The 24,722-nt window shown below is 48.6% G+C and overlaps 1 pseudogene; it reads right to left on the bottom strand.

The window, feature by feature from the left end:
* Window positions 1-24,722, bottom strand: part of LOC135574139 (uncharacterized) — a 154,636-nt pseudogene that overhangs the window by 81,329 nt on the left and 48,585 nt on the right.

Genomic DNA, 24,722 nt, shown 5'->3' with positions numbered 1-24,722 from the left:
TCCCTAGTTGGAGTAAATATATACTTTCCTTTATTATTTTCCCCTGGGCCCTATCACCCCTCCCTAACCCTATCACCCCTCCCTAGTTGGAGTAAATATATACTTTCCTTTATTATTTTCCCCTAACCCTATTACCCCTCCCTAACCCTATCACCCTCCCTAGTTGGAGTAAATATATACTTTCCTTTATTATTTTCCCCTAGTCCCTATCACCCCTCCCTAGTCCCTATCACCCCTCCCAAGTCCCTATCACCCCTCCCTAGTTGGAGTAAATATATACTTTCCTTTATTATTTTCCCCTAACCCTATCACCCCTCCCTAACCCTATCACCACTCCCTAGTTGGAGTAAATATATACTTTCCTTTATTATTTTCCCCTAGTCCCTATCACCCCTCCCTAACCCTATCACCCTCCCTAGTTGGAGTAAATATATACTTTCCTTTATTATTTTCCCCTAGTCCCTATCACCCCTCCCTAGTTGGAGTAAATATATACTTTCCTTTATTATTTTCCCCGAACCCTATCACCCCTCCCTAACCCTATCACCCTCCCTAGTTGGAGTAAATATATACTTTCCTTTATTATTTTCCCCTGGGCCCTATCACCCCTCCCTAACCCTATCACCCCTCCCTAGTTGGAGTAAATATATACTTTCCTTTATTCCTTTCCTTCTTTCCACTCCTCTCCTCTTTTGACCTCACCCTCTCACCTTCCCCCCCTACTCACAAGGCAGGCAATACGCTCGACCTCATCTTTACTAGATGCTGTTCCTCCACTAACCTCATTGCAACTCCCCTCCAAGTCTCCGACCACTACCTTGTATCCTTTTCCCTCTCGCTCTCATCCAACACTTCCCACACTGCCCCTACTCGGATGGTATCGCGCCGTCCCAACCTTCGCTCTCTCTCCCCCGCTACTCTCTCCTCTTCCATCCTATCATCTCTTCCCTCTGCTTAAACCTTCTCCAACCTATCTCCTGATTCTGCCTCCTCAACCCTCCTCTCCTCCCTTTCTGCATCCTTTGACTCTCTATGTCCCCTATCCTCCAGGCCGGCTCGGTCCTCCCCTCCTCCGCTCCGTGGCTCGACGACTCATTGCGAGCTCACAGAACAGGGCTCCGGGCAGCCGAGCGGAAATGGAGGAAAATCCTGCCTCCCTGCGGACCTGGCATCCTTTCACTCCTCCTCTCTACATTTTCCTCCTCTGTCTCTGCTGCTAAAGCCACTTTCTACCACTCTAAATTCCAAGCATCTGCCTCTAACCCTAGGAAGCTCTTTGCCACCTTCTCCTCCCTCTTGAATCCTCCTCCCCCTCCCCCTCCTCCCTCTCTGCAGATGACTTCGTCAACCATTTTGAAAAGAAGGTCGACGACATCCGATCCTCGTTTGCTAAGTCAAACGACACCGCTGGTTCTGCTCACACTGCCCTACCCTGTGCTCTGACCTCTTTCTCCCCTCTCTCTCCAGATGACATCTCGCGTCTTGTGAAAGGCCGGCCGCCCAACAACCTGCCCGCTTGACCCTATCCCCTCCTCTCTTCTCCAGACCATCTCCGGTGACCTTCTCCTTACCTCACCTCGCTCATCAACTCATCCCTGACCGCTGGCTACGTCCCTCCCGTCTTCAAGAGAGCGAGAGTTGCACCCTTCTGAAAAAACCTACACTCGATCCCTCCGATGTCAACAACTACAGACCAGTATCCCTTCTTTCTTTTCTCTCCAAAACTCTTGAACGTGCCGTCCTTGGCCAGCTCTCCCCGCTATCTCTCTCAGAATGACCTTCTTGATCCAAATCAGTCAGGTTTCAAGACTAGTCATTCAACTGAGACTGCTCTTCTCTGTATCACGGAGGCGCTCCGCACTGCTAAAGCTAACTCTCTCTCCTCTGCTCTCATTCTTCTAGACCTATCGGCTGCCTTCGATACTGTGAACCATCAGATCCTCCTCTCCACCCTCTCCGAGTTGGGCATCTCCGGCGCGGCCCACGCTGGATTGCGTCCTACCTGACAGGTCGCTCCTACCAGGTGGAGTGGCGAGAATCCGTCTCCTCACCACGTGCTCTCACCACTGGTGTCCCCAGGGCTCTGTTCTAGGCCCTCTCCTATTCTCGCTATACACCAAGTCACTTGGCTCTGTCATAACCTCACATGGTCTCTCCTATCATTGCTATGCAGACACACACAATTAATCTTCTCCTTTCCCCCTTCTGACGACCAGGTGGCAAATCGCATCTCTGCATGTCTGGCAGACATATCAGTGTGGATGACGGATCATCACCTCAAGCTGAACCTCGGCAAGACGGAGCTGCTCTTCCTCCCGGGGAAGGACTGCCCGTTCCATGATCTCGCCATCACGGTTGACAACTCCATTGTGTCCTCGTCCCAGAGCGCTAAGAACCTGGCGTGATCCTGGACAACACCCCTGTCGTTCTCAAATAACATCAAGGCGGTGGCCCGTTCCTGTAGGTTCATGCTCTACAACATCCATAGAGACGACCCTGCCTCACACAGGAAGCCTCGCAGGTCCTAATCCAGGCACTTGTCATCTCCCGTCTGGATTACTGCAACTCGCTGTTGGCTGGGCTCCCTGCCTGTGCCATTAAACCCTACAACTCATCCAGAACGCCGAGCCCGTCTGGTGTTCAACCTTCCCAAGTTCTCTCACGTCACCCCGCTCCTCCGCTCTCTCCACTGGCTTCCAGTTGAAGCTCGCATCCGCTACAAGACCATGGTGCTTGCCTACGGAGCTGTGAGGGGAACGGCACCCTCACTACCTCCAGGCTCTGATCAGGCCCTACACCCAAACAAGGGCACTGCGTTCATCCACCTCTGGCCTGCTCGCCTCCCTACCACTGAGGAAGTACAGTTCCCGCTCAGCCCAGTCAAAACTGTTCGCTGCTCTGGCCCCCCAATGGTGGAACAAACTCCCTCACGACGCCAGGACAGCGGAGTCAATCACCACCTTCCGGAGACACCTGAAACCCCACCTCTTTAAGGAATACCTAGGATAGGATAAAGTAATCCTTCTCCCCTCCCCCCTTAAAAGACCTAGATGCACTATTGTAAAGTGGCTGTTCCACTGGATGTCATAAGGTGAAAGCACCAATTTGTAAGTCGCTCTGGATAAGAGCGTCTGCTAAATGACTTAAATGTAAATGTAAATGTAAATTATTTTCCCCTAACCCTATCACCCCTCCCTAACCCTATCACCCTCCCTAGTTGGAGTAAATATATACTTTCCTTTATTATTTCCCCCTAACCCTATCACCCCTCCCTAGTCCCTATCACCCCTCCCTAGTCCCTATCACCCCTCCCTAGTCCCTATCACCCCTAGTCCCTATCACCCCTCCCTAGTCCCTATCACCCCTCCCTAGTCCCTAGTCCCTATCACCCTTCCCTAGTCCCTATCACCCCTCCCTAACCCTATCACCCCTCCCTAGTCCCTATCACCCCTCCCTAGTCCTATCACCCCTCCCTAGTCCCTATCACCCCCCCTAACCCTATCACCCCTCCATAACCCTATCACCCCTCCCTAGTTGGAGTAAATATATACTTTCCTTTATTATTTTCCCCTAGTCCCTATCACCCCTCCCTAACCCTATCACCCTCCATAGTTGGAGTAAATATATACTTTCCTTTATTATTTCCCCCTAGTCCCTATCACCCCTCCCTAGTCCCTATCACCCCTCCCTAACGCTATCACCCTCCCTAGTTGGAGTAAATATATACTTTCCTTTATTATTTTCCCCTAGTCCCTATCACGCCTCCCTAACCCTATCACCCCTCCCTAGTTGGAGTAAATATATACTTTCCTTTATTATTTCCCCTAGTCCCTATCACCCCTCCCTAGTCCCTATCACCCCTCCCTAACCCTATCACCCCTCCCTAGTTGGAGTAAATATATACTTTCCTTTATTATTTTCCCCTAACCCTATCACCCCTGCCTAACCCTATGACCCCTCCCTAGTCCCTATCACCCCTCCCTAGTCCCTATCACCCCTCCCTAGTCCCTATCACCCCTCCCTAGTCCCTAGTCCCTATCACCCTTCCCTAGTCCCTATCACCCCTCCCTAACCCTATCACCCATCCCTAGTCCCTATCACCCCTCCCTAGTCCTATCACCCCTCCCTAGTCCCTATCACCCCTCCCTAGTCCCTATCACCCCTCCCTAGTCCCTATCACCCCTCCCTAGTTGGAGTAAATATATACTTTCCTTTATTATTTCCCCCTAGTCCCTATCACCCCTCCCTAGTCCCTATCACCCCTCCCTAACCCCATCACCCTCCCTAGTTGGAGTAAATATATACTTTCCTTTATTATTTTCCCCTAGTCCCTATCACCCCTCCCTAGTTGGAGTAAATATATACTTTCCTTTATTATTTTCCCCTAGTCCCTATCACCCTTCCCTAGTCCCTATCACCCCTCCCTAGTCCCTATCACCCCTCCCTAGTTGGAGTAAATATATACTTTCCTTTATTATTTTCCCCTAGTCCCTATCACCCCTCCCTAGTCCCTATCACCCCTCCCTAGTCCCTATCACCCCTCCCTAGTTGGAGTAAATATATACTTTCCTTTATTATTTTCCCCTAACCCTATCACCCCTCCCTAACCCTATCACCACTCCCTAGTTGGAGTAAATATATACTTTCCTTTATTATTTTCCCCTGGTCCCTATCACCCCTCCCTAGTTGGAGTAAATATATACTTTCCTTTATTATTTTCCCCTAGTCCCTATCACCCCTCCCTAGTCCCTATCACCCCTCCCTAGTCCCTATCACCCCTCCCTAGTTGGAGTAAATATATACTTTCCTTTATTATTTTCCCCTAACCCTATCACCCCTCCCTAACCCTATCACCCCTCCCTAGTTGGAGTAAATATATACTTTCCTTTATTATTTTCCCCGAACCCTATCACCCCTCCCTAACCCTATCACCCCTCCCTAGTTGGAGTAAATATATACTTTCCTTTATTATTTCCCCCTAGTCCCTATCACCCCTCCCTAGTCCCTATCACCCCTCCCTAACCCTATCACCCTCCCTAGTTGGAGTAAATATATACTTTCCTTTAATATTTTCCCCTAGTCCCTATCACCCCTCCCTAACCCTATCACCCCTCCCTAGTTGGAGTAAATATATACTTTCCTTTATTATTTCCCCCTAGTCCCTATCACCCCTCCCTAGTCCCTATCACCCCTCCCTAACCCTATCACCCCTAACTAGTTGGAGTAAATATATACTTTCCTTTATTATTTTCCCTAGTCCCTATCACCCCTAACCCTAACCCTCCCTAACCCTATCACCCCTCCCTAGTTGGAGTAAATATATACTTTCCTTTATTATTTTCCCTGGTCCCTATCACCCCTCCCTAACCCTATCACCCCTCCTAGTTGGAGTAAATATATACTTTCCTTTATTATTTTCCCCTAACCCTATCACCCTCCCTAACCCTATGACCCCTCCTAGTCCCTATCACCCTCCCTAGTCCCTATCACCCTCCTAGTCCCTATCACCCTCCCTAGTCCCTAGTCCCTATCACCCTTCCTAGTCCCTATCACCCCTCCTAACCCTATCACCCCTCCCTAGTCCCTATCACCCCTCCCTAGTCCTATCACCCTCCTAGTCCCTATCACCCTCCCTCCTATCACCCTCCCTAGTCCCTATCACCCCTCCCTAGTTGGAGTAAATATATACTTTCCTTTATTATTTCCCCCTAGTCCTATCACCCCCCTAGTCCCTATCACCCCTCCCTAGTCCCTATCACCCCTCCCTAACCCCATCACCCTCCCTAGTTGGAGTAAATATATACTTTCCTTTATTATTTTCCCTAGTCCCTATCACCCCTCCCTAGTTGGAGTAAATATATACTTTCCTTTATTATTTTCCCCCTAGTCCCTATCACCCTCCCTAGTCCCTATCACCCTCCCTAGTCCCTATCACCCCTCCCTAGTTGGAGTAAATATATACTTTCCTTTATTATTTTCCCTAACCCTATCACCCCTCCCTAACCCTATCACCCTCCCTAGTTGGAGTAAATATATACTTTCCTTTATTATTTTCCCTAGTCCTATCACCCTCCTAACCCTATCACCCTCCATAGTTGGAGTAAATATATACTTTCCTTTATTATTTCCCCTAGTCCTATCACCCCTCCTAGTCCCTATCACCCCTCCCTAACGCTATCACCCTCCCTAGTTGGAGTAAATATATACTTTCCTTTATTATTTTCCCCTAGTCCCTATCACGCTCCCTAACCCTATCACCCTCCCTAGTTGGAGTAAATATATACTTTCCTTTATTATTTCCCCTAGTCCCTATCACCCCTCCCTAGTCCCTATCACCCTCCTAACCCTATCACCCTCCCTAGTTGGAGTAAATATATACTTTCCTTTATTATTTTCCCCTAACCCTATCACCCCTCCCTAACCCTATCACCCCTCCCTAGTCCCTATCACCCTCCCTAGTCCTATCACCCTCCTAGTCCTATCACCCCTCCTAGTCCCTAGTCCCTATCACCCTCCTAGTCCCTATCACCCCTCCCTAACCCTATCACCCTCCTAGTCCTATCACCCCTCCCTAGTCCTATCACCCCTCCTAGTCCCTATCACCCCCTCCCTAGTCCCTATCACCTCCCTAGTCCCTATCACCCTCCCTAGTTGGAGTAAATATATACTTTCCTTTATTATTTCCCCCTAGTCCCTATCACCCCTCCCTAGTCCCTATCACCCCTCCCTAGTCCCTATCACCCCTCCCTAACCCCATCACCCTCCCTAGTTGGAGTAAATATATACTTTCCTTTATTATTTTCCCCTAGTCCCTATCACCCCTCCCTAGTTGGAGTAAATATATACTTTCCTTTATTATTTTCCCCTAGTCCCTATCACCCTTCCCTAGTCCCTATCACCCCTCCCTAGTCCCTATCACCCCTCCCTAGTTGGAGTAAATATATACTTTCCTTTATTATTTCCCCCTAGTCCCTATCACCCCTCCCTAGTCCCTATCACCCCTCCCTAACCCTATCACCCTCCCTAGTTGGAGTAAATATATACTTTCCTTTAATATTTCCCCTAGTCCCTATCACCCCTCCCTAACCCTATCACCCCTCCCTAGTTGGAGTAAATATATACTTTCCTTTATTATTTCCCCCTAGTCCCTATCACCCCTCCCTAGTCCCTATCACCCCTCCCTAACCCTATCACCCCTAACTAGTTGGAGTAAATATATACTTTCCTTTATTATTTTCCCCTAGTCCCTATCACCCCTCCCTAACCCTATCACCCTCCCTAACCCTATCACCCCTCCCTAGTTGGAGTAAATATATACTTTCCTTTATTATTTTCCCCTGGTCCCTATCACCCCTCCCTAACCCTATCACCCCTCCCTAGTTGGAGTAAATATATACTTTCCTTTATTATTTTCCCCTAACCCTATCACCCCTCCCTAACCCTATGACCCCTCCCTAGTCCCTATCACCCCTCCCTAGTCCCTATCACCCCTCCCTAGTCCCTATCACCCCTCCCTAGTCCCTAGTCCCTATCACCCTTCCCTAGTCCCTATCACCCCTCCCTAACCCTATCACCCCTCCCTAGTCCCTATCACCCCTCCCTAGTCCTATCACCCCTCCCTAGTCCCTATCACCCCTCCCTAGTCCCTATCACCCCTCCCTAGTCCCTATCACCCCTCCCTAGTTGGAGTAAATATATACTTTCCTTTATTATTTCCCCCTAGTCCCTATCACCCCTCCCTAGTCCCTATCACCCCTCCCTAGTCCCTATCACCCCTCCCTAACCCCATCACCCTCCCTAGTTGGAGTAAATATATACTTTCCTTTATTATTTTCCCCTAGTCCCTATCACCCCTCCCTAGTTGGAGTAAATATATACTTTCCTTTATTATTTTCCCCTAGTCCCTATCACCCCTCCCTAGTCCCTATCACCCCTCCCTAGTCCCTATCACCCCTCCCTAGTTGGAGTAAATATATACTTTCCTTTATTATTTTCCCCTAACCCTATCACCCCTCCCTAACCCTATCACCACTCCCTAGTTGGAGTAAATATATACTTTCCTTTATTATTTTCCCCTAGTCCCTATCACCCCTCCCTAACCCTATCACCCTCCATAGTTGGAGTAAATATATACTTTCCTTTATTATTTCCCCCTAGTCCCTATCACCCCTCCCTAGTCCCTATCACCCCTCCCTAACGCTATCACCCTCCCTAGTTGGAGTAAATATATACTTTCCTTTATTATTTTCCCTAGTCCCTATCACCCTCCCTAACCCTATCACCCCTCCTAGTTGGAGTAAATATATACTTTCCTTTATTATTTCCCCTAGTCCCTATCACCCTCCTAGTCCCTATCACCTCCTAACCCTATCACCCTCCCCCTAGTTGGAGTAAATATATACTTTCCTTTATTATTTTCCCTAACCCTATCACCCCTCCCTAACCCTATCACCCCCCTCCCTAGTCCCTATCACCCTCCCTAGTCCCTATCACCCCTCCTAGTCCTATCACCCTCCCCTAGTCCCTAGTCCCTATCACCCTTCCCTAGTCCCTATCACCCCTCCCTAACCCTATCACCCATCCCTAGTCCTATCACCCCTCCCTAGTCCTATCACCCCTCCCTAGTCCCTATCACCCCTCCTAGTCCCTATCACCCTCCCTAGTCCCTATCACCCCTCCTAGTTGGAGTAAATATATACTTTCCTTTATTATTTCCCCTAGTCCTATCACCCCCCTCCTCCTAGTCCCTATCACCCCTCCCTAACCCTATCACCCTAACCCTCCTAGTTGGAGTAAATATATACTTTCCTTTATTATTTTCCCCTAGTCCCTATCACCCCTCCCCCTCCTAGTTGGAGTAAATATATACTTTCCTTTATTATTTTCCCCTAGTCCCTATCACCCCTCCCTAGTCCCTATCACCCCTCCCTAGTTGGAGTAAATATATACTTTCCTTTATTATTTTCCCCCTAGTCCTATCACCCCTCCCTACCCTATCACCCCTCCCTAACCCTATCACCCCTCCTAGTTGGAGTAAATATATACTTTCCTTTATTATTTTCCCCTAACCCTATCACCCCTCCCTAGTCCCTATCACCCCTCCCTAGTCCCTATCACCCTCCCTAGTTGGATCAATCCTATACTTTCCTATTACTTTCCCTAGTCCCTATCACCCCCTCTAGTCCTATCACCCCTCCCTATCACCCCTATCCCCCTCCCCTAGTTGGAGTAAATATATACCCTCCTAGTCCCTATCCCCCTAGTCCCTATCACCCCTAACCCTATCACCCCTCCCTAGTTGGAGTAAATATATACTTTCCTTTATTATTTTAGTCCCCTAGTCCCTATCACCCCTCCCTAGTCCCTATCCCCCCTCCCTAACCCCATCACCCTCCCTAGTTGGAGTAAATATATACTTTCCTTTATTATTTTCCCTAGTCCCTATCACCCCTCCCTAGTTGGGTAAATATATACTTTCCTTTATTATTTTCCCTAGTCCCTATCACCCTCTCCCTAGTCCCTATCACCCTCCCTATCCCTATCACCCCCTCCCTAGTTGGAGTAAATATATACTTTCCTTTATTATTTTCCCCTAGTCCCTATCACCCTCCTCCCTCCTAGTCACCCCTCCTAGTTGGAGTAAATATATACTTTCCTTTATTATTTCCCCCAACCCTCCCTAGTCCCTATCACCCTTTATTATTTTCCCCCTAGTCCCTATCACCCTCCCTAGTTGGAGTAAATATATACTTTCCTTTATTATTTTCCCTAGTCCCTATCACCCCCTAGTCCCTATCACCCCTCCCTAACCCTATCTAGTTGGAGTAAATATATACTTTCCTTTATTATTTTCCCCTAGTCCCTATCACCCCTCCTAACCCTATCACCCCTCCTAGTTGGAGTAAATATATACTTTCCTTTATTATTTTCCCCCCTAGTCCCCTATCCCTACCCTCCCTAGTTATCACCCTCCCTAGTCCCTATCACTTTCCTTTATCACCCTCCCTAGTTGGAGTAAATCATACCCTTTATTATTTCCCCTAGTCCCTATCACCCCTCCCTAGTCCCTATCACCCTCCCTAGTTATCACCCCTAAATCACCCTCCCTAGTTGGAGTAAATATATACTTTCCTTTATTATTTTCCCTAGTCCCTATCTATCCCCCCTCCCTAACCCTATCACCCTCCCTAGTTGGAGTAAATATATACTTTCCTTTATTATTTCCCCTAGTCCCTATCACCCCTCCCTAGTCCCTATCACCTCCCTAACCCTATCACCCCTCCTAGTTGGAGTAAATATATACTTTCCTTTATTATTTTCCCCTAGTCCCTATCACCCCTCCCTAACCCTATCCCCTATCACCCCTCTTTCCTTTAGTCCCTAACCCTATCACCCCTCCCTAACCCTATCCCCTCCCTAGTTGGAGTAAATATATCCTTTCCCTATCCCTATCCCCTTCCCTAGTCCCTATCACCCCCTAACCCTCCCTAACCTATCACCCTATCCCTCCCACCCCTCCCTAGTCCCTAAATCCCACCTTTCCTTTATCCTATCACCCCTCCTAGTCCCTATCACCCTCCTAACCCTATCACCCCTCCCTAGTTGGAGTAAATATATACTTTCCTTTATTATTTCCCCCTAGTCCCTATCACCCCTCCCTAGTCCCTATCACCCCTCCCTAGTCCCTATCACCCCTCCCTAACCCTATCACCCTCACTAGTTGGAGTAAATATATACTTTCCTTTATTATTTTCCCCTAGTCCCTATCACCCCTCCCTAGTTGGAGTAAATATATACTTTCCTTTATTATTTTCCCTAGTCCTATCACCCTCCCTAGTCCCTATCACCCTCCTAGTCCTATCACCCCTCCTAGTTGGAGTAAATATATACTTTCCTTTATTATTTTCCCTAGTCCTATCACCCTCCCTAGTCCTATCCCTCCCTAACCCTATCACCCTCCTAGTTGGAGTAAATATATACTTTCCTTTATTATTTTCCCCTAACCCTATCACCCCTCCCTAACCCTATCACCACTCCCTAGTTGGAGTAAATATATACTTTCCTTTATTATTTTCCCCTAGTCCTATCACCCCTCCCCTAACCTCCCTATATACTTTCCTTTAATTTTCCCTAGTCCTATCACCCCTCCCTAGTTGGAGTAAATATATACTTTCCTTTATTATTTCCCCCCCTATCACCCTCCTAGTCCTATCACCCTCCTAACCCTATCACCCTCCCTAGTTGGAGTAAATATATACTTTCCTTTATTATTTTCCCCTCCTAGTCCCTATCACCCCTCCCTAACCCTATCACCCCTCCCTAGTTGGAGTAAATATATACTTTCCTTTATTATTTCCCCCTAGTCCCTATCACCCCTCCCTAGTCCCTATCACCCCTCCCTAACCCTATCACCCTCCCTAGTTGGAGTAAATATATACTTTCCTTTAATATTTTCCCCTAGTCCCTATCACCCCTCCCTAACCCTATCACCCTCCTAACCCTATCACCCCTCCTAGTTGGAGTAAATATATACTTTCCTTTATTATTTTCCCCTAGTCCCTATCACCCCTCCCTAACCCTATCACCCTCCCTAACCCTATCACCCCTCCCTAGTTGGAGTAAATATATACTTTCCTTTATTATTTTCCCTAACCCTATCACCCCTCCCTAACCCTATCACCCTCCTAGTTGGAGTCCCTATCACCCTTCCTCCCTATTCCCTAGTCCCTATCACCCCTCCCTAGTCCCTATCACCCCTCCTAGTCCTATCACCCCTAGTTGGAGTAAATATATACTTTCCTTTATTATTTCCCCTAGTCCCTATCACCCTCCCTAGTCCCTATCACCCCTCCTAGTCCCTATCACCCTCCCTATCACCCCTTTATCACCCTCCCTAGTTGGAGTAAATATCCCCCCCTTTCCCCCTAGTCCCTATCACCCCTCCCTAGTTGGAGTAAATATATACTTTCCTTTATTATTTCCCCCTAGTCCCTATCACCCCTCCCTAGTCCCTATCACCCCTCCCTAGTCCCTATCACCCCTCCCTAACCCTATCACCCTCCCTAGTTGGAGTAAATATATACTTTCCTTTATTATTTTCCCTAGTCCCTATCACCCCTCCTAGTTGGAGTAAATATATACTTTCCTTTATTATTTTCCCCTAGTCCCTATCACCCTCCCCCTAGTCCCTATCACCCTCCCTAGTCCCTATCACCCCTCCCTAGTTGGAGTAAATATATACTTTCCTTTATTATTTTCCCTAGTCCCTATCACCCCTCCTAGTCCCTATCACCCTCCCTAGTCCTATCACCCCTCCCTAGTTGGAGTAAATATATACTTTCCTTTATTATTTTCCCCTAACCCTATCACCCCTCCCTAACCCTATCACCCTCCCTAGTTGGAGTAAATATATACTTTCCTTTATTATTTTCCCCTAGTCCCTATCATCCCTAACCCCCTCCCCTCCTAGTTGGAGTAAATATATACTTTCCTTTATTATTTTCCCCTAGTCCCTATCACCCCTCCCTAGTTGGAGTAAATATATACTTTCCTTTATTATTTCCCCTTCCCTATCCCCCTCCCTAGTCCTATCACCCCTCCCTAACCCTATCACCCTCCCTAGTTGGAGTAAATATATACTTTCCTTTAATATTTTCCCCTAGTCCCTATCACCCCTCCCTAACCCTATCACCCCTCCCTAGTTGGAGTAAATATATACTTTCCTTTATTATTTCCCCCTAGTCCCTATCACCCCTCCCTAGTCCCTATCACCCCTCCCTAACCCTATCACCCCTCCTAGTTGGAGTAAATATATACTTTCCTTTATTATTTTCCCTAGTCCCTATCACCCTCCCTAACCCTATCACCCTCCTAACCCTATCACCCCTCCCTAGTTGGAGTAAATATATACTTTCCTTTATTATTTTCCCCTGGTCCCTATCACCCCTCCCTAACCCTATCACCCCTCCCTAGTTGGAGTAAATATATACTTTCCTTTATTATTTTCCCCTAACCCTATCACCCCTCCCTAACCCTATCACCCTCCCTAGTTGGAGTAAATATATACTTTCCTTTATTATTTTCCCTAGTCCTATCACCCCTCCTAGTCCTATCACCCCTTCCCTAGTCCCTATCACCCCTCCCTAACCCTATCACCCCTCCCTAGTCCCTATCACCCCTCCCTAGTCCTATCACCCCTCCCTAACCCTATCACCCCTCCCTAACCCTATCACCCCTCCCTAGTTGGAGTAAATATATACTTTCCTTTATTATTTTCCCCTAGTCCCTATCACCCCTCCCTAACCCTATCACCCTCCCTAGTTGGAGTAAATATATACTTTCCTTTATTATTTCCCCTAGTCCCTATCACCCCTCCCTAGTCCCTATCACCCTCCCTAACCTATCACCCCTCCCTAGTTGGAGTAAATATATACTTTCCTTTATTATTTTCCCTAGTCCCTATCACCCTCCCTAGTCCCTATCACCCCTCCCTAACCCTATCACCCTCCCTAGTTGGAGTAAATATATACTTTCCTTTATTATTTTCCCCTAGTCCCTATCACCCCTCCCTAACCCTATCACCCCTCCCTAGTTGGAGTAAATATATACTTTCCTTTATTATTTTCCCCTAGTCCCTATCACCCCTCCCTAACCCTATCACCCTCCCTAGTTGGAGTAAATATATACTTTCCTTTATTATTTCCCCCTAGTCCCTATCACCCCTCCCTAGTCCCTATCACCCCTCCCTAACCCTATCACCCCTCCCTAGTTGGAGTAAATATATACTTTCCTTTCTTATTTTCCCCTAGTCCCTATCACCCATCCCTAACCCTATCATCCCTCCCTAGTTGGAGTAAATATATACTTTCCTTTATTATTTTCCCTAGTCCCTATCACCCCTCCCCCTAACCCTATCCCTACCCTCCTAGTTGGAGTAAATATATACTTTCCTTTATTATTTTCCCCTAACCCTATCACCCCTCCCTAACCCTATCACCCTCCCTAGTTGGAGTAAATATATACTTTCCTTTATTATTTTCCCCTAGTCCCTATCACCCCTCCCTAGCCCTATCACCCCTCCCTAGTCCCTATCACCCCTCCCCTAGTCCCTATCACTAACCCCCTAACCCTATCACCTCCTAGTCCTATCACCCCCCTAGTCCCTATCACCCCTCCCTAGTCCCTATCACCTCCCCTAGTCCCCATCACCCTCCCTAGTCCCTATCACTCCTCCCTCCCTTCCCTATCACCCCTCCCTAGTCCCTATCACCCTCCCTAGTCCCTATCACCCCTCCCTAGTTGAGTCCCCTCCCCCTATCACCCTCCCTAGTCCCTATCACCCCTCCCTAGTCCCTATCACCTCCTAGTCCTATCACCCCTATCACCCCTCCCTAACCCTATCACCCTCCCTAGTTGGAGTAAATATATACTTTCCTTTATTATTTTCCCCTAGTCCCTATCACCCCTCCCTAGTCCCTATCACCCCTCCCTAACCCTATCACCCTCCCTAGTTGGAGTAAATATATACTTTCCTTTAATATTTTCCCTAGTCCCTATCACCCTCCCTAACCCTATCACCCCTCCCTAGTTGGAGTAAATATATACTTTCCTTTATTATTTCCCCCTAGTCCCTATCACCCCTCCCTAGTCCCTATCACCCCTCCCTAACCCTATCACCCCTCCCTAGTTGGAGTAAATATATACTTTCCTTTATTATTTTCCCCTAGTCCCTATCACCCCTCCCTAACCCTATCACCCTCCCTAACCCTATCACCCCTCCCTAGTTGGAGTAAATATATACTTTCCTTTATTATTTTCCCCTGGTCCCTATCACCCCTCCCTAACCCTATCACCCCTCCCTAGTTGGAGTAAATATATACTTTCCTTTATTATTTTCCCCTAACCCTATCACCCCTCCCTAACCCTATCACCCTCCCTAGTTGGAGTAAATATATACTTTCCTTTATTATTTCCCCTAGTCCCTATCACCCCTCCTAGTCCTATCCCCCTAGTCCCTAGTCCCTATCACCCTCCCTAGTCCTATCACCCTCCCTAGTCCCTATCACCCCTCCCTAGTCCTATCACCCTCCCTAACCCTATCACCCTCCTAACCCTATCACCTCCCTAGTTGGAGTAAATATATACTTTCCTTTATTATTTTCCCCTAGTCCCTATCACCCCTCCCTAACCCTATCACCCTCCCTAGTTGGAGTAAATATATACTTTCCTTTATTATTTTCCCCTAGTCCCTATCACCCCTCCCTAACCCTATCACCCTCCCTAACCCTATCACCCCTCCCTAGTTGGAGTAAATATATACTTTCCTTTATTATTTTCCCTAGTCCCTATCACCCCTCCCTAGTCCCTATCACCCCTCCCTAACCCTATCACCCTCCCTAGTTGGAGTAAATATATACTTTCCTTTATTATTTTCCCCTAGTCCCTATCACCCCTCCCTAACCCTATCACCCTCCCTAGTTGGAGTAAATATATACTTTCCTTTATTATTTTCCCCTAGTCCCTATCACCCTCCCTAACCCTATCACCCTCCCTAGTTGGAGTAAATATATACTTTCCTTTATTATTTCCCCTAGTCCCTATCACCCCTCCCTAGTCCCTATCACCCCTCCCTAACCCTATCACCCTCCCTAGTTGGAGTAAATATATACTTTCCTTTATTATTTTCCCCTAGTCCCTATCACCCCTCCCTAACCCTATCACCCCTCCCTAGTTGGAGTAAATATATACTTTCCTTTATTATTTTCCCCTAGTCCCTATCACCCCTCCCTAACCCTATCACCCTCCCTAGTTGGAGTAAATATATACTTTCCTTTATTATTTTCCCTAACCCTATCACCCCTCCCTAACCCCTATCACCCTCCTAGTTGGAGTAAATATATACTTTCCTTTATTATTTCCCCCTAGTCCCTATCACCCCTCCCTAGTCCCTATCACCCCTCCCTAGTCCTATCACCCCCCTCCCTAGTCCCTATCACCCCTCCCTATCCCTATCACCCCTCCCTAGTCCCTATCACCCTCCTAGTCCTATCCCCTCCTCCCCTATCACCCTCCCTAGTCCCTATCACCCTCCCTAGTCCCTATCAAATCCTAGTCCCTATCACCCTCCCTAGTCCCTATCACCCCTCCCTAGTTGTCCCTATCACCCTCCCTTTAGTCCCTATCACCCCTCCCTGTCCTATCACCCCTCCTAGTCCTATCACCCCTCCTAGTTGGAGTCAATATATACTTTCCTTTATCATTTTCCTAGTCCCTATCACCCCTAGTCCTATCACCCTCCCTAGTCCTGGATCACCCCCTATACTTTCCTTTCATTATTTTCCCCTAGTCCCTATCACCCCTCCCTAACCCTATCACCCTCCTAGTTGGAGTAAATATACTTTCCTTTATTATTTTCCCCTATCCCTAATTCACTCCTCCTAGTTGAGTCCTATCCCCCCCTCCCTATCACCCTCCTAGTCCTAAATATATACTTTCTTTATTATTTTCCCTAGTCCCTATCACCCCTCCCCTCCCTAGTTGGAGTAAATATATACTTTCCTTTATTATTTTCCCCTAGTCCCTATCACCCCTCCCTAGTCCCTATCACCCTCCTCCCTTTATCACCCCTAACCCCTATCACCCCTCCCTAGTTGGAGTAAATATATACTTTCCTTTATTATTTTCCTAGTCCCTATCACCCTCCCTAGTCCCTATCACCCTCCCTAGTCCTATATACTTTCTTTATTATTTCCCTAGTCCCTATCACCCTCCTAGTCCCTATCACCCTCCCTAGTCCTATCACTTTTCCTTTATCACCTCCCTAATCCCTATCACCCTCCCTAGTCCTATATCCCTCCCTAGTCCCTATCACCCTCCCTAGTCCCTATCACCCTCCCTCCTAGTCCCTAGTTGGAGTCCTATATCCTATATCACCCTCCCTAACCCTATCACCCCTCCCTAGTCCCTATCACCCTCCCCTAGTCCCTATCACCCCTCCCTAGTCCCTATCACCCCCTAACCCTATCACCCCTCCTAGTTGGAGTAAATATACTTTCCTTTATCATTTCCCTAGTCCCTATCACCCCTCCCTAACCCTATCACCCTCCCTAGTCCCTATCCCCCTCCTTCCTATCATTTCCCTAGTCCCTATCACCCCTCCCTAGTCCCTATCACCCCTCCCTAGTCCCTATCAATATATACTTTCTTTTCCCTATTATTTTCCCTAGTCCTATCACCCTCCCTAGTCCCTGGACCCTATCCCTATCACCCCCTCCCTATCTCCCTAGTCCCTATCACCCTCCTAGTCCTATCACCCCTCCCTAGTCCTATCACCCTCCCTAGTCCCTATCACCCCTCCTTTAGTAAATATATCACCCTCCCTTCCCTATCCTTATCACCCTCCCTAACCCTATCACCCTCCCTAACCCTATCACCCTCCCTAGTTGGAGTAAATATATACTTTCCTTTATTATTTCCCCCTAGTCCCTATCACCCCTCCCTAGTCCCTATCACCCCTCCTAGTCCCTATCACCCCCCTAGTCCTATCACCTCCTAGTCCCTATCACTTCCCTTCCCTATCACCCTCCCTAACCCTATCACCCCCCTAACCCTATCACCTCCTATCCTATCCCTCCTCTAGTCCCTATCACCCCTCCTAGTCCTATCACCCTCCCTAGTCCCTATCACCCCCCTAGTTAGTAAATATATACTTTCCTATTATTTTCCCCTCCCTCCCCCTCCCTAGTCCCTATCACCTCCTAGTCCTATCACCCCCCTCCTTGGTATCCTCCCTTCCTTCCCTAGTCCCTATCACCCTCCCCCCTATCACCCCTCTAGTCCCTATCACCCCCCTAGTCCTATCACCCCTCCTAACCCTATCACCCCTCCCTAGTTGGATAAATATATACTATCACCCCTCCTAGTCCCTATCACCCTCCCTAGTCCCTATCACCCCTCCTCCCTGTCCCTATCACCCCTCCCTAGTTGGAGTAAATATCATTACTTCCCTCCCCTTCCCTATCACCTCCCCCTAGTCCCTATATCACCCTCCCTAGTCCCTATCACCCCTCCCTAACCCTATCACCCTCCCTAGTTGGAGTAAATATATACTTTCCTTTATTATTTCCCCCTAGTCCCTATCACCCCCTAACCCTCCCTAGTTGGAGTAAATATATACTTTCCTTTATTATTTTCCCCTACCCTATCCCCCTCCCTAGTTGGAGTAAATATATCACTTTCCTCCCTAGTCCCTATCACCCTCCCTAACCCTATCACCCTCCCTATCAAATATATACTTTCCTTTATTATTTTCCCCTAGTCCCTATCACCCTCCCTATCCTATCACCCTCCTAGTCCCTAGTCCTAGTCCCTATTTCCCTAGTCCTATCCCCCTATCCTATCCCCTCCCTAGTCCTATCACCCCTCCCTAGTCCCTATCACCCCTCCTAGTCCTATCACCCCTCCTAGTCCCTATCACCCCTCCCTAGTCCCTATCACCCTCCCTAACCCTATCACCCCTCCTAGTTGGAGTAAATATATACTTTCCTTTATTATTTTCCCCTAGTCCCTATCACCCCTCCCTAACCCTATCACCCCTCCCTAGTTGGAGTAAATATATACTTTCCTTTATTATTTTCCCCTAACCCTATCACCCTCCCTAGTCCCTATCACCCCTCCCTAGTCCCTATCACCCTCCCTAGTCCCCTATCACCCCTCCTAGTCCCTATCACCCTCCCTAGTCCCTATCCCTATCACTTTCCTTCCCTAGTCCCTATCACCCCTCCTAACCCTATCACCCCTCCTAGTCCTATCACCCCTCCCTAGTCCTATCACCCCTCCCTTAGTCCCTATCACCCCTCCCTAGTCCCTATCACCCCTCCCTAACCCTATCACCCCTCCCTAGTTGGAGTAAATATATACTTTCCTTTATTATTTCCCCTAGTCCCTATCACCCCTCCCTAGTCCCTATCACCCCTCCTAGTCCCTATCACCCTCCCTAACCCTATCACCCTCCTAGTTGGAGTAAATATATACTTTCCTTTATTATTTTCCCTAGTCCCTATCACCCTCCCTAGTTGGAGTAAATATATACTTTCCTTTATTATTTTCCCCTAGTCCCTATCACCCCTCCCCTAGTCCTATCACCCTCCCTAGTCCCTATCACCCCTCCCCTAGTTGGAGTAAATATATACTTTCCTTTATTATTTTCCCCTAGTCCCTATCACCCCTCCCTAGTCCCTATCACCCCTCCTAGTCCCTACCCCCCTCCCTAGTTGGAGTAAATATATACTTTCCTTTATTATTTTCCCTAACCCTATCACCCTCCCTAACCCTATCACCCTCCCTAGTTGGAGTAAATATATACTTTCCTTTATTATTTTCCCTAGTCCCTATCACCCTCCCTCCCTATCACCCTCCCTAGTTGAGTCCCTATACTTTCCTTTATTATTTTCCCCTAGTCCTATCACCCCTCCCTAGTTGGAGTAAATATATACTTTCCTTTATTATTTTCCCCTAACCCTATCACCCCTCCCTAACCCTATCACCCTCCCTAGTTGAGTAAATATATACCCTTTATTATTTCCCCTAGTCCCTATCACCCCTCCCTAGTCCCTATCACCCTCCCTAACCCTATCACCCTCCCTAGTTGGAGTAAATATATACTTTCCTTTTAATATTTTCCCTAGTCCCTATCACCCTCCCTAACCCTATCACCCCTCCCTAGTTGGAGTAAATATATACTTTCCTTTATTATTTCCCCTAGTCCCTATCACCCTCCCTAGTCCCTATCACCCTCCCTAACCCTATCACCCCTCCTAGTTGGAGTAAATATATACTTTCCTTTATTATTTTCCCCTAGTCCCTATCACCCCTCCCTAACCCTATCACCCTCCCTAACCCTATCACCCCTCCCTAGTTGGAGTAAATATATACTTTCCTTTATTATTTTCCCCTAGTCCCTATCACCCCTCCCTAACCCTATCACCCCTCCCTAGTTGGAGTAAATATATACTTTCCTTTATTATTTTCCCCTAACCCTATCACCCCTCCCTAACCCTATCACCCTCCCTAGTTGGAGTAAATATATACTTTCCTTTATTATTTCCCCCTAGTCCCTATCACCCCTCCCTAGTCCCTATCACCCTTCCCTAGTCCCTATCACCCCTCCCTAACCCTATCACCCCTCCCTAGTCCCTATCACCCCTCCCTAGTCCTATCACCCCTCCCTAACCCTATCACCCCTCCCTAACCCTATCACCCCTCCCTAGTTGGAGTAAATATATACTTTCCTTTATTATTTTCCCCTAGTCCCTATCACCCCTCCCTAACCCTATCACCCTCCCTAGTTGGAGTAAATATATACTTTCCTTTATTATTTCCCCCTAGTCCCTATCACCCCTCCCTAGTCCCTATCACCCCTCCCTAACGCTATCACCCCTCCCTAGTTGGAGTAAATATATACTTTCCTTTATTATTTTCCCCTAGTCCCTATCACCCCTCCCTAGTCCCTATCACCCCTCCCTAACCCTATCACCCCTCCCTAGTTGGAGTAAATATATACTTTCCTTTATTATTTTCCCCTAGTCCCTATCACCCCTCCCTAACCCTATCACCCTCCCTAGTTGGAGTAAATATATACTTTCCTTTATTATTTCCCCCTAGTCCCTATCACCCCTCCCTAGTCCCTATCACCCCTCCCTAACCCTATCACCCCTCCCTAACCCTATCACCCCTCCCTAGTTGGAGTAAATATATACTTTCCTTTCTTATTTTCCCCTAGTCCCTATCACCCATCCCTAACCCTATCATCCCTCCCTAGTTGGAGTAAATATATACTTTCCTTTATTATTTTCCCCTAGTCCCTATCACCCCTCCCTAACCCTATCACTCCTCCCTAGTTGGAGTAAATATATACTTTCCTTTATTATTTTCCCCTAACCCTATCACCCCTCCCTAACCCTATCACCCTCCCTAGTTGGAGTAAATATATACTTTCCTTTAATATTTCCCCCTAGTCCCTATCACCCCTCCCTAGTCCCTATCACCCCTCCCTAGTCCCTAGTCCCTATCACCCCTCCCTAGTCCCTATCACCCCTCCCTAACCCTATCACCCCTCCCTAGTCCCTATCACCCCTCCCTAGTCCCTATCACCCCTCCCTAGTCCCCATCACCCCTCCCTAGTCCCCATCACCCCTCCCTAGTCCCTATCACCCCTCCCTAGTCCCTATCCCTCCCTAGTCCCTATCACCCCTCCCTAGTCCCTATCACCCCTCCCTGGTCCCTCCCTCCCTGTCCCTATCACCCCTCCCTGTCTATCACCCCTCCTAGTCCCTATCACCCCTCCCTAGTCCCTATCACCTCCCTAGTCCTATCACCCCTCCCTAGTCCCTATCACCCCTCCCTTTAGTCCCTATCACCCTCCCTAGTCCCTATCACCCCCCTAACCCCATCACCCCTCCCTAACCCTATCCCCTCCCTAGTTGGAGTAAAATATACTTTCCTTTATTATTTCCCCCTAGTCCCTATCACCCCTCCTAGTCCCTATCACCCTCCCTAGTCCCTAACACCCCCTAGTCCTATCACCCTCCCTAGTCCCTAACACCCCCCTAACCCTATCACCCTCCCTAACCCTATCACCTCTCCCTAGTTGGAGTAAATATATACTTTCCTTTATTATTTACCCCTAGTCCTATCACCCCTCCCTATAACACCCCCCCCTATCACCTCCCCTCCTAACCCTATCACCCCTCCCTAGTTGGAGTAAATATATACTTTCCTTTATTATTTTCCCTAGTCCCTATCACCCCTCCCTAGTCCCTATCACCCCCCTAGTCCCTATCACCCCTCCCCCCTAACCCTATCACCCTCACTAGTTGGAGTAAATATATACTTTCCTTTATTATTTTCCCCTAGTCCCTATCACCCCTCCCTAGTCCCTATCACCCTCCCTGTCCCTATCACCCCTCCCTAGTGCCTATCACCTCCTCCCTAGTGCCTATCACCCTCCCTAACCTATCACCCTCCTAGTCCCTATCACCCTCCCTAACCCTATCCCCTCCCTAGTCCCTATCACCTCTCCCTAGTCCCTATCACTCCTGGTCCCCATCACCCCTAGTCCTATCACCCTCCTAGTCCTATCACCCCTCCCTAGTCCCTATCACTCTTCCCTAACCCTATCACCCCTCCCTAGTCCTATCACCCCCTCCCTATTACCTCCCCTATCACCCTCCTAGTCCCTATCACCCTCCCTAGTCCCTATCACCCCTCCTAGTCCTCTATCACCCCTCCTAGACCCTATCACCTCCTAGTCCCTATCACTTTCCTCCCCTCCTATCACCCCTCCCCTAACCCTATCACCCCTCCTGTCCCACCCCCTAACCCTATCACCCTCCCTAGTCCCTATCACCCTCCTAGTCCCTATCACCCTCCCTTAGTCCCCTATCACCCCTCCCTAGTCCTATCACCCCTCCTAGTCCCTATCACCCCTCCTAGTCCCTATCACCCTCCCTCCCTATCACCCTCCATCACCCTCCTAACCCTATCACCTCCCTAGTTGGAGTAAAATATACTTTCCTTTATTATTTCCCCTAGTCCCTATCACCCCTCCTAGTCCCTATCACCCCTCCTTAGTCCCTAACACCCTCCCAACCCTATCACCCCTCCTTTAGTCCCTAACACCCCTCCCCTATCACTCCTCCCTAACCCTATCACCCTCCTCCTTGGAGTAAATATATACTTTCCTTTATTCCCTATCCCCTAGTCCCTCCCTAGTCCTATCCCTATCACCCTCCCCAACCCTATCACCCCTCCCTAGTTGGAGTAAATATATACTTTCCTTTATTATTTTCCCTAGTCCCTATCACCCTCCCTAGTCCCTATCACCCCTCCCTAGTCCCTATCACCCTCCCTAACCCTATCACCCTCACTAGTTGGAGTAAATATATACTTTCCTTTATTATTTCCCCTAGTCCCTATCACCCCTCCCTAGTCCCTATCACCCCTCCCTAGTCCCTATCACCCTCCCTAGTCCTATCACCTCCCTAGTGCCTATAACCCTCCTAACCCTATCACCCCCCTAGTCCCTATCACCCCTCCCTAACCCTATCACCCTCCTAGTCCCTATCACCCTCCCTAGTCCTATCACCTCCTAGTCCCCATCACCCCCTAGTCCTATCACCCCTCCCTAGTCCCTATCACCCTCCTAGTCCTATCACTCTTCCCTCCTTTAGTCCTAGTCCCTATCCCCCTCTAGTCCCTATTACTCCCTAACCCTATCACCCCTCCCTAGTCCCTATCACCTCCTAGTCCCTATCACCTCCTAGACCCTATCACCCCTCCCTAGTCCTATCACCCCTCCTTTAGTCCCTATCACCCCCCTAGTCCCTATCACCCCTCCTAACCCTATCACCCTCCCTAGTCCCTATCACCCCCTAGTCCTATCACCCCTCCTAGTCCTATCACCCTCCCTAGTCCTAGTCCCTATCACCCCTCCCTAGTCCCTATCACCCCTCCCTAACCCTATCACCCTCCTAGTCCCTATCACCTCCTAGTCCTATCACCCTCCCTAGTCCCTATCACCCCTCCTAGTCCCCATCACCCCTCCTAGTCCCTATCACCCTCCTAGTCCTATCCTCCTAGTCCTATATCCCCTCCCTAGTCCCTATCACCCCTCCTGGTCCCTATCACCTCCCTGGGGTCTATCACCCCTCCTGGGGTCTATCACCCCTCCCTAGTCCCTATCACCCTCCCTAGTCCCTATCACCCCTCCCTAGTCCCATATCACCCCTCCTAGTCCCTATCACCCTCCCTAGTCCTATCACCCTCCTAGTCCTATCACCCCCTAACCCCATCATCACCTCCTAACCCTATCACCCTCCTAGTTGGAGTAAAAATATACTTTCCTTTATTATTTCCCCCTAGTCCCTATCACCCCTCCTAGTCCCTATCACCCCTCCTAGTCCCTAACACCCCCCAACCCTATCACCCCTCCCTAGTCCCTAACACCCCCCAACCCTATCACCCCTCCTAACCCTATCACCCCTCCCCTAGTTGGAGTAAATATATACTTTCCTTTATTATTTTCCCTGGTCTAGTCCCTATCACCCCCCCTAGTCCCTAACACCCCCAACCCTATCACCCCCCTAACCCTATCACCCCCCTAGTTGGAGTAAATATATACTTTCCTTTATTATTTTCCCCTAGTCCCTATCACCCCTCCTAGTCCCTATCACCTCCCTAGTCCTATCACCCTCCCTAACCCTATCACCTCCCTAGTGCCTATCAACCCTCCTAACCCTATCACCCTCCCTAGTCCTATCACCCTCCCTAACCTATCACCCTCCTAGTCCCTATCACCCCTCCCTAGTCCTATCACCCCTCCCTAGTCCCCATCACCCTCCCTGTCCCTATCACCTCCTCCTAACCCTATCACCCTCCTAGTCCTATCACTCTTCCTAGTCCCTATCACCCCTCCCTAGTCCCTATCACCTCCTAGTCCCTATTACCCCTCCTAACCTATCACCCCTCCTAGTCCTATACCTCCCTAGTCCTATCACCCCTCCTAGTCCCTATCACCTCCCTAGTCCCTATAACCCCTCCTAGACCTATCACCCCTCCCTAGTCCCATCACTCCCTGGTCCTATCACCCCTCCCTAACCTATCACCCCTCCTAGTCCTATCTCCCCCTAGTCCCTATCACCCTCCTAGTCCCTATCACCCCTCCC

Source organism: Oncorhynchus nerka, linkage group LG12, assembly GCF_034236695.1.
Source record: "Oncorhynchus nerka isolate Pitt River linkage group LG12, Oner_Uvic_2.0, whole genome shotgun sequence".
Lineage (NCBI taxonomy): Eukaryota > Metazoa > Chordata > Actinopteri > Salmoniformes > Salmonidae > Oncorhynchus > Oncorhynchus nerka.
The sequence above is the reverse complement of the archived record's forward strand: the minus strand, read 5'-3'. Positions and strand labels throughout refer to the sequence as shown.